General features: G+C 41.9%; 2 long non-coding RNA genes across 2 annotated transcripts in view; both read left to right on the top strand.

Annotated features, from left to right (window-relative positions):
• The first annotated feature begins 1,876 nt into the window (after positions 1–1,876).
• LOC131507741 (uncharacterized) overlaps positions 1,877–11,791 on the top strand; it is a 151,940-nt gene continuing 142,025 nt past the window's right edge. The window contains exon 1 of the long non-coding RNA XR_009259673.1: positions 1,877–2,373. This is a non-coding gene — a long non-coding RNA (uncharacterized LOC131507741). The remainder of the gene's footprint in view (positions 2,374–11,791) is intronic.
• Positions 8,291–11,142, top strand: LOC131507742 (uncharacterized). Its single transcript, XR_009259674.1, has 2 exons — positions 8,291–10,445; positions 10,721–11,142. It is a non-coding gene; the product is annotated as an uncharacterized LOC131507742 (long non-coding RNA).

The following is an 11,791-nucleotide window of genomic DNA, read 5'->3' as shown; positions in this document are numbered from 1 at the left end:
TCACTTCCAAATGGACCTGAGCCACTTGGAAGACTACACTAAGAGTCTGCAGCCAGGAGACAGGATGCAAAGAGCACTTAGCATTTCGGAAACCGTTTGCTGTTTTCTACGGAGAGGCTCCCTTCCTAGTCCCAACCTAGGATGCAGAGACAAGCATTGTTTTAAAAAGGGTTTGACGTTATTTTTGTCTAATGTTAAATATGCAATAGGTGTAGAGAGTTCACAAGTTGCCCTTGTCATTGGCTCCAGCCCTCCCCATACTCCTCCCGTCTGGTGTTCCAGAAACAACCTTTCCCACTCCTTAGACGCTCTCTTCTGGTATTTTGGTCCATAACCATCAGATGATTGTAATGGGTTTTCTTTATGTATCTATTCACCTGTTCTTTAGTAAATGAGGTTTATCTAACACTCCCCCCACCACCACCTATTGTCAAAATCAGTAGTCCATATTCACATTATTACAATTAATATGATTTACAGTATTATGATGATGCAGAACATTATTTTCTTTCTTTAATCTCTTTCATCAGTGATGTCATAAATATTTTTTTCCCAGTTGCTTCAAAGCGTGTGACAACCTTTTGGTTTCTTTCTTTCTCTTTCTCTTTTTTTTTTTTTTCCTTTTTTTTTAACCCTTATCCTCTTGATCCAGTATAGAAGAGTGTTTTGTCTGCTTTTTGAATAGTTATCTGTCATCTTTGGTTTGCCATGCTCCTTGGATGGAAACCCTGTTTTCTCAAGTTCATATTTTATTATTTTACTCTCTAGTTTGCATGAATTACCCGAGAAAGGGTACAAAGGAAATGAAATTTTTGTGTCCATGCATGTATGGAAGTTTACTTTATCCTCACAGCCCAAGAAAGCCCATCCCAAATTACTGGGCTATAGTGTGAGCAATAAAATGGTGGTCATTTATGAGGCACTAAGTTTTGATGTCGTTTGTTACACAGCACTAGATAACTGATACAGAACCAACTGTTCAAAGCACAGCATTTTACTTAAGTCTAATGTTTTCTCCTGCACCACATTTCCTACCACCTGTCCTTCTGATCATCACTTCTTTGGCTTAATTCCTTGAGAGAATAAATCTCCTCTTGCCTAGAGTGGTCGGAGCAGATCTACAGGTCCGCCAGGGTGCATTATTTAATTTTTAGTTTCAGCTTAATGTCACTGGTGTGTCATATTAGCAGAAAAAATCATCCTCAGGTACTGGCTAATGTACAGCCTGTGAATAGAGTATAAATTACACCTGTCAGCTAGTAAAATTACGCCTTTGCATTTGGCTCAATTTAATTACATAAGCTCCAAAGGGGATCTGGGATCTGCTGGTCGTGTTGAGGTTGTAGTTTTACATTCTAAAGAAGGCTTGACTGAAGTCTTAGGGAGTCAGTAAATAATAAAATAACATTTTTTTATTTCCTTACAGAATTTGGAATCAATTGAAAAATTTGGAATCGATTGAAAAATAAGACATAGAAGACTAACTAATGGAGGTGAAAATATCCATTTTATTACTAGGGAGGCTTTTATCTCTTCAGGGGTGGGAGAAAGCTTCTTAACATTCCACTGTTGAATTAAACCAATTGCTTGGCCAATCACAGGCAGAATACTGCAGGCCTCCCCAGTGTGGCAAAGAGAGCCCTGAGATTACTACCACAGCTGACCAAACTGAATGGGACCCTGTGTGTTCCAAAGCTGAGCATGGTCCATTTCTTCTCCCAGACTTACCCATCAGATAACTGGGAGGCCCAGATTGTGACTGCCATGGAGGTTCCAGGGCAGTTGAGGGTCCCCACTAACACCATAGATGGAGTTGGAAGGCGACCTTCCACAACTAACAGCGCTTGAGACCCCTAGATAGGTGTTTTCCGACTGTCACTGGAGCCTTAAGAGACAAGAGTTATTTATGGACATTTAATGAAGCAGATTCAGAGAACTTAGCTGGTGGTTCAGGATGATAGGTTTGAATACAGACCCCAGTGTCCCATCTGATGAACCATGCTGCCTTGTGACTCACTGATCTCCAGATTATAAGACAGGTTATAGTTATATTGGAGTTGAAGCATCAAGGCATTGTGGAATGAAGAAGCTTAGAGAGAGGAGGTGGGACAGTCTAGGGACAAGGAATAAAGGGGATAAGACTCAAGTCTTATCCAATGTGATAAACATGTGCTGAATATGTACCACTTTCTGTATCAACCTCCCAAGGCCAAACTCCCTCGTCCTCACAGGTGCCCTGGGTTTGGCTCCCCACCACCCAGTGAAGTATGTGTGGGACACAACCCAAATCAAAGCCAACAAGTCACTGCCCAAACATCCAGGGCCGAGGGAAAAAGAGCAACATGTTCTCACCACACGCCACTTCAGAACCAGGTGAGAACCTTGAGATTTACTGGTGTGGGGGAGAAAGTCTCACTTTTCTTCCCTCTGAAGTTTTAGTCCCGAGTAGCCAATAGGGAAGCTTTACTCAGATGGTTTTCCAGAAACATCTGGTGCTCGTTTGCACCCCTTGCCGTGATCTTACCCGTGGCCTCCACTGTTCTGTCTGGAAAGAGGGAAGCTTGTTCCTCCCTTGATCTTCCTAACACCCTCACTTTTGCTCCCCAAGATAAAAGGAAGATACTAAGAATCTAGGTGTGGTGGAAGGAAGACATCTTTTCTTTAAAAACAAACAAAACAGAGCAGGAAGTTTGGGCAGAAGCAGGCTTAGTTGGTGACAGACCAGGCTGATGCTATGGAATGTTGGCTGTGACCGTTGGCTCCTGCTCCCCGCCACTTCAAACTGTTTCTGTCTCAACATCAATCCAACATGGGCATGCTGCCTCTCTTACTCAGGTCTAGTGAGGAAGCGTCAACGAGCCCCTCAGAGAGTGAGACGGGAGTACTCTGCAACTGGGGACATGATCAGGTGCTACCTGACTTGTGTCTCAGAAAAAGTGGCGGTGGCAGCAGAGAAAAAGGCTGCATTTGAGAAACAACTCCACTCCACTCTGACAGCCAGTTGAATGATGTCCAAGATGGCTCCTTCACACAGCTGCCGGCTGGGAGCTCAGCTGGAGCTGTCGACCAGGCGCCTTGGTTCTCTTTCATGTGGCCTCTCCGTGCAGTTTAGGCTTCACAGGGCATGGCGACTGGATTAAAAAAGGGATTGTACCAAGAGTGAGAAAGAGGCTGCGAGGCTCTTGAAGCTTAGCTTAAGTTACACAGCATCACGTTTGCCACATTCCATTGGTCAAAGCAAGGGCCGTCCCAATTAAGGAGGGACAAATAGACTCCGCCAGTCCACAGGAAGAATGGCAGAGAAATTGTAGCCATCTTTAACCACCACACTAAATTTGTGACTTAAAGTGACCCTAAGGCTTTTTTTTTTTTCACCTGAGAGTGACTAGAAAAATTCTGAGTTTTTATGAGGAAGCAAAGAACTTCCCATTGAAAAACTTTAATAGACCAGAGAGAAGGGGCGCCTGGGCGGCACAGTCGGTTAAGCTTCTAACTTCGGCTCAGGTCATGATCTCACGGTTCGTGGGTTTGAGCCCCGCATCGGGCTCTGTGCTGACAGCTCAGAGCCTGGGGCCTGTTTCGTATTCTGTGCCTTCCTCTCTCTCTCTCTGCCCCTCCCCTGCTCATGCTCTGTCTCCCTCTGTCTCAAAAATAAACATTAAAAAAAAAAAAACAACAGAACAGAGAGAAAAGAAATAAAGTCGCATACTGTTTATATATAACTAGTCATATAAATTCAATTTTTCAGTTATAAGAATAACAAAATAATAGGATTGAAATACATAAAACAACATACTGGAAATTTTGATAGAAGGAATTGATAAGTGGAAACGGTGTCATCCAAATTTTAAAAGCATTTTATCTTTTGATTATGAAAAATTTCAAACATATAAAAGAGTAAACAGAAAAGCTTAATGAATCCCCACGTACCCGTGCACCTAAGTTTCGACAGTTATCAACTCAGGGCCAGCAGTTTTTCACTTACAGCAAAACCTACTTCTGCCTTCTCTATATTGCTTTGAAAACCAGGCTCAAAGATCCCATCATTTTATTCATAAATATTTCAACATGTCTTTGTAAAAGATAGGAACGCTTTAAAAAACAGTCACATGGAAGGGGTGCCTGCGTGGCTCGGTCGGTTGAGCGTCCGACTTCAGCTCACGTCATGATCTCATGGCTCGTGAGTTTGAGCCCCACATCGGGCTCTGTGCTGACAGCTCAGAGCCTGGAGCCTGCTTCAGATTCTGGGTCTCTCTCTGTCTCTCTACCCCTCCCCCGCTCATGCTCTGTCTCTCTCTGTCTCGAAAATAAACATGAAAAAGCCATTTTAAAAATCCTCACATGGTCATAAATGTTAACAGATTTATAGTGATCATAGTTTCACAATACATACATTAGCAAATCATTAAGTTGTATACCTGAAGCTGATATAATGTTATGTTAGTTATATCTCAATAAAATTAAAAAAAAATACCCAAATACCATTATCACATGTAAAAAAAAAATTAACAAGAATTCCTTAAAAGTAGTTGGACATTTTAATACATTTTTATTGGACAGGTCTAGCAGGCAGAAATGAATGAAGATATAAAACTGCATTGCCCAGAATCGCAGAGATGTAACTGTGTGTGGCTGCTGAGTATTTGAAATGCGGCTAGTGGAACTGGGAAACTGAATTTTTAATTGGATTTAATTTTACTTAATTGTAATGTAACTTTTAAAAATGATACTTGATTCAGTATTGGCAAATTTTTAAGGATGTTGAGAATAACACAAGTATGTGAATCTACCTTTTCAACTGTAAATTTTATGGAATCTAAATATAGATCAAGTGTTCCTGATGACAGCTTAGCATCTGAATTGAGATGTGCCGTAAATATAAAAGATACATTGACTTGAAGACTGAGTCGAGAAAAATATAAAATATTTCATTAAGATACTTTATATTGGCTACAGGCTGAAATGATAATATTTTGGATATAGGGAGTTACGTAAATATGCTAATTAAAATTAATTTCACCTATTTTTACTTTTGAACACGGCTACTAGAAAGTTTTAAATCCCATGTGTTTTCTGCAGTATATTTCTATTGAATAGCATTGAGATAGAAAGTCTGAATGATATAATCAATAAAGTCAATTTAATAGATTAATATTGTATTCCCTTTTTCTACAAACATAACACTTTTCTAGGACTTATAGGTCACTTTGAAAGTGATTATATATTGTTCAACAAAGAAAATTTCAATAAATTCCCCAAAGCACAAATTATTCAGAGCACTCTCTAATTTAATAACACAACTATAATCAACAAAAATACTCAGCCCTATGAAAATAACAGAAAAAAAATGTTTTCATTGCAAAGTAGAAGTAAACAGTCTTAGATTTTTATTTATTATTATTATTATTTTTTTTTATTTTTGAGTGAGAGAGAGAGAGAGAGAGAGAGACAGACCACAAGTGGGAAAGGGGCAGAGAGGGAGACACAGGATCTGAAGCAGGCTCCAGGCTCTGAGCTGTCAGCACAGAGCCCGACACGGGGCTCGAACTCACGGAGTGTAAGATCATGACCTGAGCCGAAGTTGGCGCTCAACCGACTAAGCCACCCAGGTGCCCCAACAGTCTTAGATTTTTAAAAAACAATAAAATAGGTAATGTTTTGCTAATATAAAGAAAAAATGTGAAAAAAGCCCACAAACATCCAGTATTAGATACATAAAAAAACAGCCCACATTCACTGAATATTTCCATGTTCTAGCCATTATGCTAAGCACCTTACCTGCCCTCTTTCACCTCCCTGTTTCCTTGTGAGGTACAAAGTTCTATTATCTCTATTTTTCATTTTCTCCATGTCAGGAGCCAACAACTTATCTAAGGAAGCTCCTCATAGGGAAAATGGAGATTTGAACCCAGGTCCACTGGACCTTAGGTCCTGCCATTTAAAATTTCTCCATTTGTACTGAGAAGTGGAGAAAATTACAGATACAAAAATTTTTAAATTCTGTGTGCAACTCAGCAACACATTTGAAAATCCTTACAAAAAGTATGATTCTCCAGTAAAATGTAAATTACCAAACTTGAATCAAGAGATGGACAATAATTTTTTTATTCTTTTAAGAAATGGATAATAATCTAAACAATCCAATAACCAGGAAGGAAAAGTTGATTGCCTTCACAAAAATGCTGGGCTGTGATTACAAGAGAAAACGCTTTTAAAAAAAGACTTTCAAGGAATAATTCTCATGATAAAGAGCTTATTCTAGGACAAGGGACCGGCAACTATGGATATGCGTCACAATTCAGCTTATAAGGCTTACAGAAACAAAGTTAAAAAAAAAAGTATAGATGCCTTTTACTTATGTCTATTAAAACAAAAATTTTAAACAAAAATTCCAGTAAATAAGCCCAGTAGTAAATGAAGTATCAAGTGATGTTACATCAGAAATATAAGGAAGGTTTTATATGAAAAATCTACTCATAAAATTCACATCACTATCTGTCCTCTTGAAAGATACTGTTGAAAAATTTGATAAATTTCAATGTCCATTTCTGATTTATTTTTGAATAGTAAACTTTGATTTTAAAAAATATGCTTTCTTGGGAATGCAAGCTGGTGCAGCCACTCTGGAAAGCAGTATGGAGGTTCCTCAAAAAACTAAAAATAGAACTACCCTACGACCCAGCAATTGCACTACTAGGCATTTATCCAAGCGATACAGGTGTGCTGTTTCGAAGGGACACATGCACTCCCATGTTTATAGCAGCACTGTCAACAATAAGCAAAGTACGGAAAGAGCCCAAATGTCCATCGATGGATGAATGGATAAAGAAGATGTGGTATATATATTCAATGGAGTATTACTCGGCAATCAAAAAGAATGAAATCTGGCCATATGCAACTATGTGGATGGAACTGGAGGGTATTATGCTAAGTGAAATTAGTCAGTCAGAGAAAAACAAAAATCATATGACTTCACTCATATGAGGACTTGAAGAGACAAAACAGACAAACATAAGGGAAGGGAAACAAAAATAATACAAAAACAGGGCGGGGGGCAAAACAGAGGAGACTCATAAATATGGAGAACAAACTGAGGGTTACTGGAGGGGTTGTGGGAGGGGGGATGGGCTAAATGGGTAAGGGGCACTAAGGAATCTACTCCTGAAATCATTATTGCACTATATGCTAACTAATTTGGATGTAAGTTAAAAAGAAAAGAAAAAGGAAACCTAAAATGGTCAGAAAATTAAAAAAAAATAAATTAAAGCAATATGCATTCTTTTTCATGGTAAAAACTCTGTCTCAACACCCAACATCTGACTGGTATGAACAAGAGTTGACATCATACTTAAAAGTGACACAGTAAAGACACTCCCATTAAAATCAGGAGAAAGACAAAGATTCACGTTACCGCCACAATTATTTACCATTATTCCAGAAGTTTTAGCCATTCCTAAATAATGCAAGAGGAAAAAATTCCCATTTACGATAGTACCAACGTTCTTAGCTATCCAGGAATAAACTTAGGAAGAAATGTGAAAAGAGAAGGAATCAAAATTAATGTTTATTTATTTTTGAGAGAGAGAGAGGTAGAGAGAGAGCGCACCTGAGCAGGGGAGGGACAGAGAGATTGGGAGACACAGAATCCAAAGCAGGCTCCAGGCTCTGAGCTGTCAGCACAGAGCCCAACGCGGGCTGGAACCCACACACTGCGAGATCATGACCTGACCTGGAGTTGGTCACCTAATCGGCTGAGCCACTCAGGTGCCCCGGGAATCAAAATTATATATACCATATAATCTTTACTAAATTTTAGTAGAGACAGTGAGCAACTTTTTAAATATTTTCTTAAACTTTCGATTTAGCAGCAGCTAAATTTTACAATCAGGAAAAGGTAAATAACCACAAAGATAAAAGTTCCTAGAGAGAGAGAGAGCGGGCCCGAGAAGGAACTGTGGGAAGTTTGTGGTGTCGGGAGGGGAATGTTGGGAAAGGAATGACTTGAAACCAAGGTGCACACCCTCCTCTTTCAAGGAGTTCTTAGGAAATCCTACTTCCTGGAATATGTCTCTGTTCATCCAGAGATGAATGTGACTGTCTCTCAGTATATTGCAGATCAAATTCCTCAGTGAGTCAGGCTGAAACCTACCAGCAATTAGACGGCTATAAAAGCAGAGGACAGCATGCGGTGCGATAACATTTTTCCCAACTGGGTGAAGTCCTCAATCCCAGAAAGCATGACGATGGGCTTCTGGGCCCTAAGCCTTCTCATGGCCCAGCTTTTCTCAGTGACACCTGGTCCCAGCCCAGGGCAAGAATGAGTCTCTTCTGGCCAACTTTATTTTTTACTTCTGGTTTCCTAGTGTCAATTTGGAGAGAGGGAAAAAGAGATTGTGTGTGTGTGTGTGTGTGTGTGTGCGCGCGAGTGTTTGCATGAGTGTATACTCACTACATTTTCCAGACATTTCCTTTAAAATTCACCCTCTTTTGGGGGGAGGAGCCAAGATGGCGGAACAGCATGGAAGGTTTTTTTGGGTCTCACTTCCATGAAATAAAATTCACCCTCTGTCTAGGGTAACAGGAACTCTCGCTCACTCCCGTTAACTTCTTCTTCTTTTTTTTTTTTTTAATGTTTATTTATTTTCAGAGAGAGAAAGAAAGAGTGCAAGTGGGGGAGGGGCAAAGAGAGAGAGGGAGAAAGAGAATCCCAAGCAGGCTCTGCACTGTCAGTGCACGGCCTGATGCAGGGCTTGAACTCACGAACTATGAGATCGTACCCTGAGCTGAAATCAAGAGTAGGACGCCTCACTGACTGAGTCACCTAGGCGCCCCGCTCCTGTTAACTTCCGAGGGTCTCTTGGAGCGCTTGCACCTTCTGGTCGTGATGGGTCGTCCTTGTCTTTCCCTGAACTGCACCTTCTGTCTCCTATCCAAAGCTCCTGGTCAGCGCATCGCTGCTTACTTATTTGGTGCCACCTTACCCTTTCATTTATGTCTCCAAAGCACCAAGACCAGCTGTTTAAGGTCCCAGACTTTCCTGAAAATGTGAAAATGTCATTGAGTGGACAGTGAAAGAAGAAAAACTTTAATCTCAACTCAGTCCCTGAACCACATGGGATCATCTGGAGGGCCTTCTGGTCCGGCTTTCTCCTTGGCTTACACCCCTGGGGCTCAGCCAGCTCCTTCCTTGCAGATCTCAGTCTCCATTCATCTCTCCTTCCCCCTAAACCCAGGGACCTCCAACTCCCTCTGCCCCCGGTGTCCATAGAGGAAGCCCCCAATCAATGAACACCTTAGCAAGCCAAGGCGGGCACGCTCGACCTTCGCCGGGCAGAATGGTGCAGCTCTTTTTTCAACATTGCAGTGTCCAGGCTAGGCCTTGGCATAAACATAATGTTGTTCTCCACAGAAAGCGGTCCCCTGCAGTCCCCTATTTCTTGGATGACTTCTGTGGGTTGCTTACTGCAGGAATGTTTTCAACTCTGCAGGACCAGTCCAAATAGCACCAGACCCCATCCCCGTGATGACAATTCAGTGGGGTGAAGTCCTGGAATCTGCATGTTTAGAAAATCCCCCAAGTAACTCTGATGCAGATGATCCTCAAATCATATTTATAAGACCTCTGCCGGGGGGGGCCTGGGTGGCTCAGTCAGTTAAGAGTCCGACTCTTGATTTCGGCTCAGGTCATGATCTCACAGTCTGCGTGTTCAAGCCCTGCGTCGGGCTCTGTGCTGACAGTGCAGAGCCTGCTTGGGATTCTCTCCCTCCCTCCCTCTCTCTCTCTCTCTCTATGCCTCTCCCTTGCTTGTACTCTCTCTCTCTCTCAAAATAAATAAACTTAAAAAAAAAGTTTATAAGAGCTCTGCCCCCAGCAAAGTGTAAAAATAAAGAGTCTTTTTAAACACAACTTGCCAGACCTTCTCATCTTCCTTCCTTCACTCCCTCCCTTCCCTCCTCTCCTCTTCCTCCTCCTCCTTCCGTTGTCTACACACACCAATGTTAGTCATTTCTGGGTGAAAAGAAATATAGATAAAGAAAATTATATGCAATTATATATGCTATATATTTATTTATATTATGTATTTATAATTATATAGTCACATATAAGAATTTGTTAACACGATAAAATACACGTATATTTATCCCTCCGCCTAATTTTTGACCTTAAATTTACATTGTTTGGTCACAAGTAAGAAAATGCAATAAACAAAAGGAAACCTCAAATGACCCCCAGGAAGTGTGTCAACTGGGAAACTGAATTTGCCCCAGGAGTGTCCCCCTGCTCAAGCACAAGGCTTCGTCTCTTAATATCTTATCTAAGTCCCAAGTGACTGTCAGTGCTGACCGAGGACAGGAAGTTCTTATGACTCTGGTCTGCTGAGCTCTGAGCTTGGAAAGGGGAAAAAGTGCTCAAGGCAAGAGGTCACCTGCCTCGGATGTGCAGGGTAGGACCTAGATCATTTTTTTCCTCTTTCCCTCTCCACCTCCCACCTTCTTGCCCCGCTGGGCGCCTGGGGCCTCTGTGGCACCCTGGTGAGTGTGGTCCCTCTCCGATGCTCCAGCTTGAAGGCGTGACTCTGATCATGGTGCCCTCACCTGGGAAGCAGGAAAGGGGGCGAATAAACCTTTCTTCACAGGAGCGTTGGGAGAAGTGAATGAAAATGCTGTATCTTGCTAACCATATGCCAGTCGTTCAGGCAGTCATTTCTTCCTTCCACAGAACCTTAGGAAATTCTGCTGCGTCGGGAGGCGCCTTGGGCACCCAATGCGCGGCCGACAGACGTGTGTTCCTACTTCCAAGAAGCTTCAACCATCCAGAGAGGGAGACGAAGTCAGTGCGGAAGCTTTGCTACGGCAGGAGCCATTCCAGACTGAGAGCTAACCCTGTCCCCTCCTTCAGGGCTCTGTGACCAGAGGCAAGTTATTTAGCCTTGGTGACCCACAGGCTTCTATCTCAGGAATGGGAAGATGCCATTTTCACAGGGTTGTTGTAAGGATTAAATGAGATTTCCCCAAACCTCAGGTATTGGCATCTCCCCTTTAAAATGTTTGCTTCATCTCCCTGCAACCTGGGCAGTCAGTTCATTCACATCGCCACCCACTTTCGCTTCCTCCTAAGTGGCAATATCTGTGAAATCTCGGGTTTGGTGTGTGAGTCCTATTTTTTGGTTTCCTAATGGACACTAAAGCAAATGCACATGGCCAACAGGCACATGAAAAGATGCTCTATGTCGCTCCTCGTCAGGGAAATACAAATCAAAACCACACTCAGATACCACCTCACGCCAGTCAGAGTGGCCAAAATGAACAAATCAGGAGACTATAGATGCTGGAGAGGATGTGGAGAAACGGGAACCCTCTTGCACTGTTGGTGGGAATGCAAAGTGGTGCAGCCACTCTGGAAAACAGTCTGGAGGTTCCTCAGAAAATTAAAAATAGACCTAGCCTATGACCCAGCAGTAGTACTGCTAGGAATTTACCCAAGGGATAGAGGAGTACTGATGCATAGGGGCACTTGTACCCCAATGTTTATAGCAGCACTCTCAACAATAGCCAAATTATGGAAAAAACCTAAATGTCCATCAACTGATGAATAGGTAAAGAACTTGTGGTTTATATACACAATGGAGTACTACGTGGCAATGAGAAAGAACGAAATATGGCCCTTTGTAGCAACATGGATGGAACTGGAGAGTGTGATGCTAAGCGAAATAAACCATACAGAGAAAGACAGATCCCATATGGTTTCACTCTTACGTGGATCCTGAGAAATTTAACAGAAGACCATGGG

This window comes from Neofelis nebulosa, chromosome 3 (assembly GCF_028018385.1).
Source record: "Neofelis nebulosa isolate mNeoNeb1 chromosome 3, mNeoNeb1.pri, whole genome shotgun sequence".
In the NCBI taxonomy this organism is placed as follows: Eukaryota; Metazoa; Chordata; class Mammalia; order Carnivora; family Felidae; genus Neofelis; species Neofelis nebulosa.
This window is presented reverse-complemented; position numbering and strand designations above follow the sequence as displayed.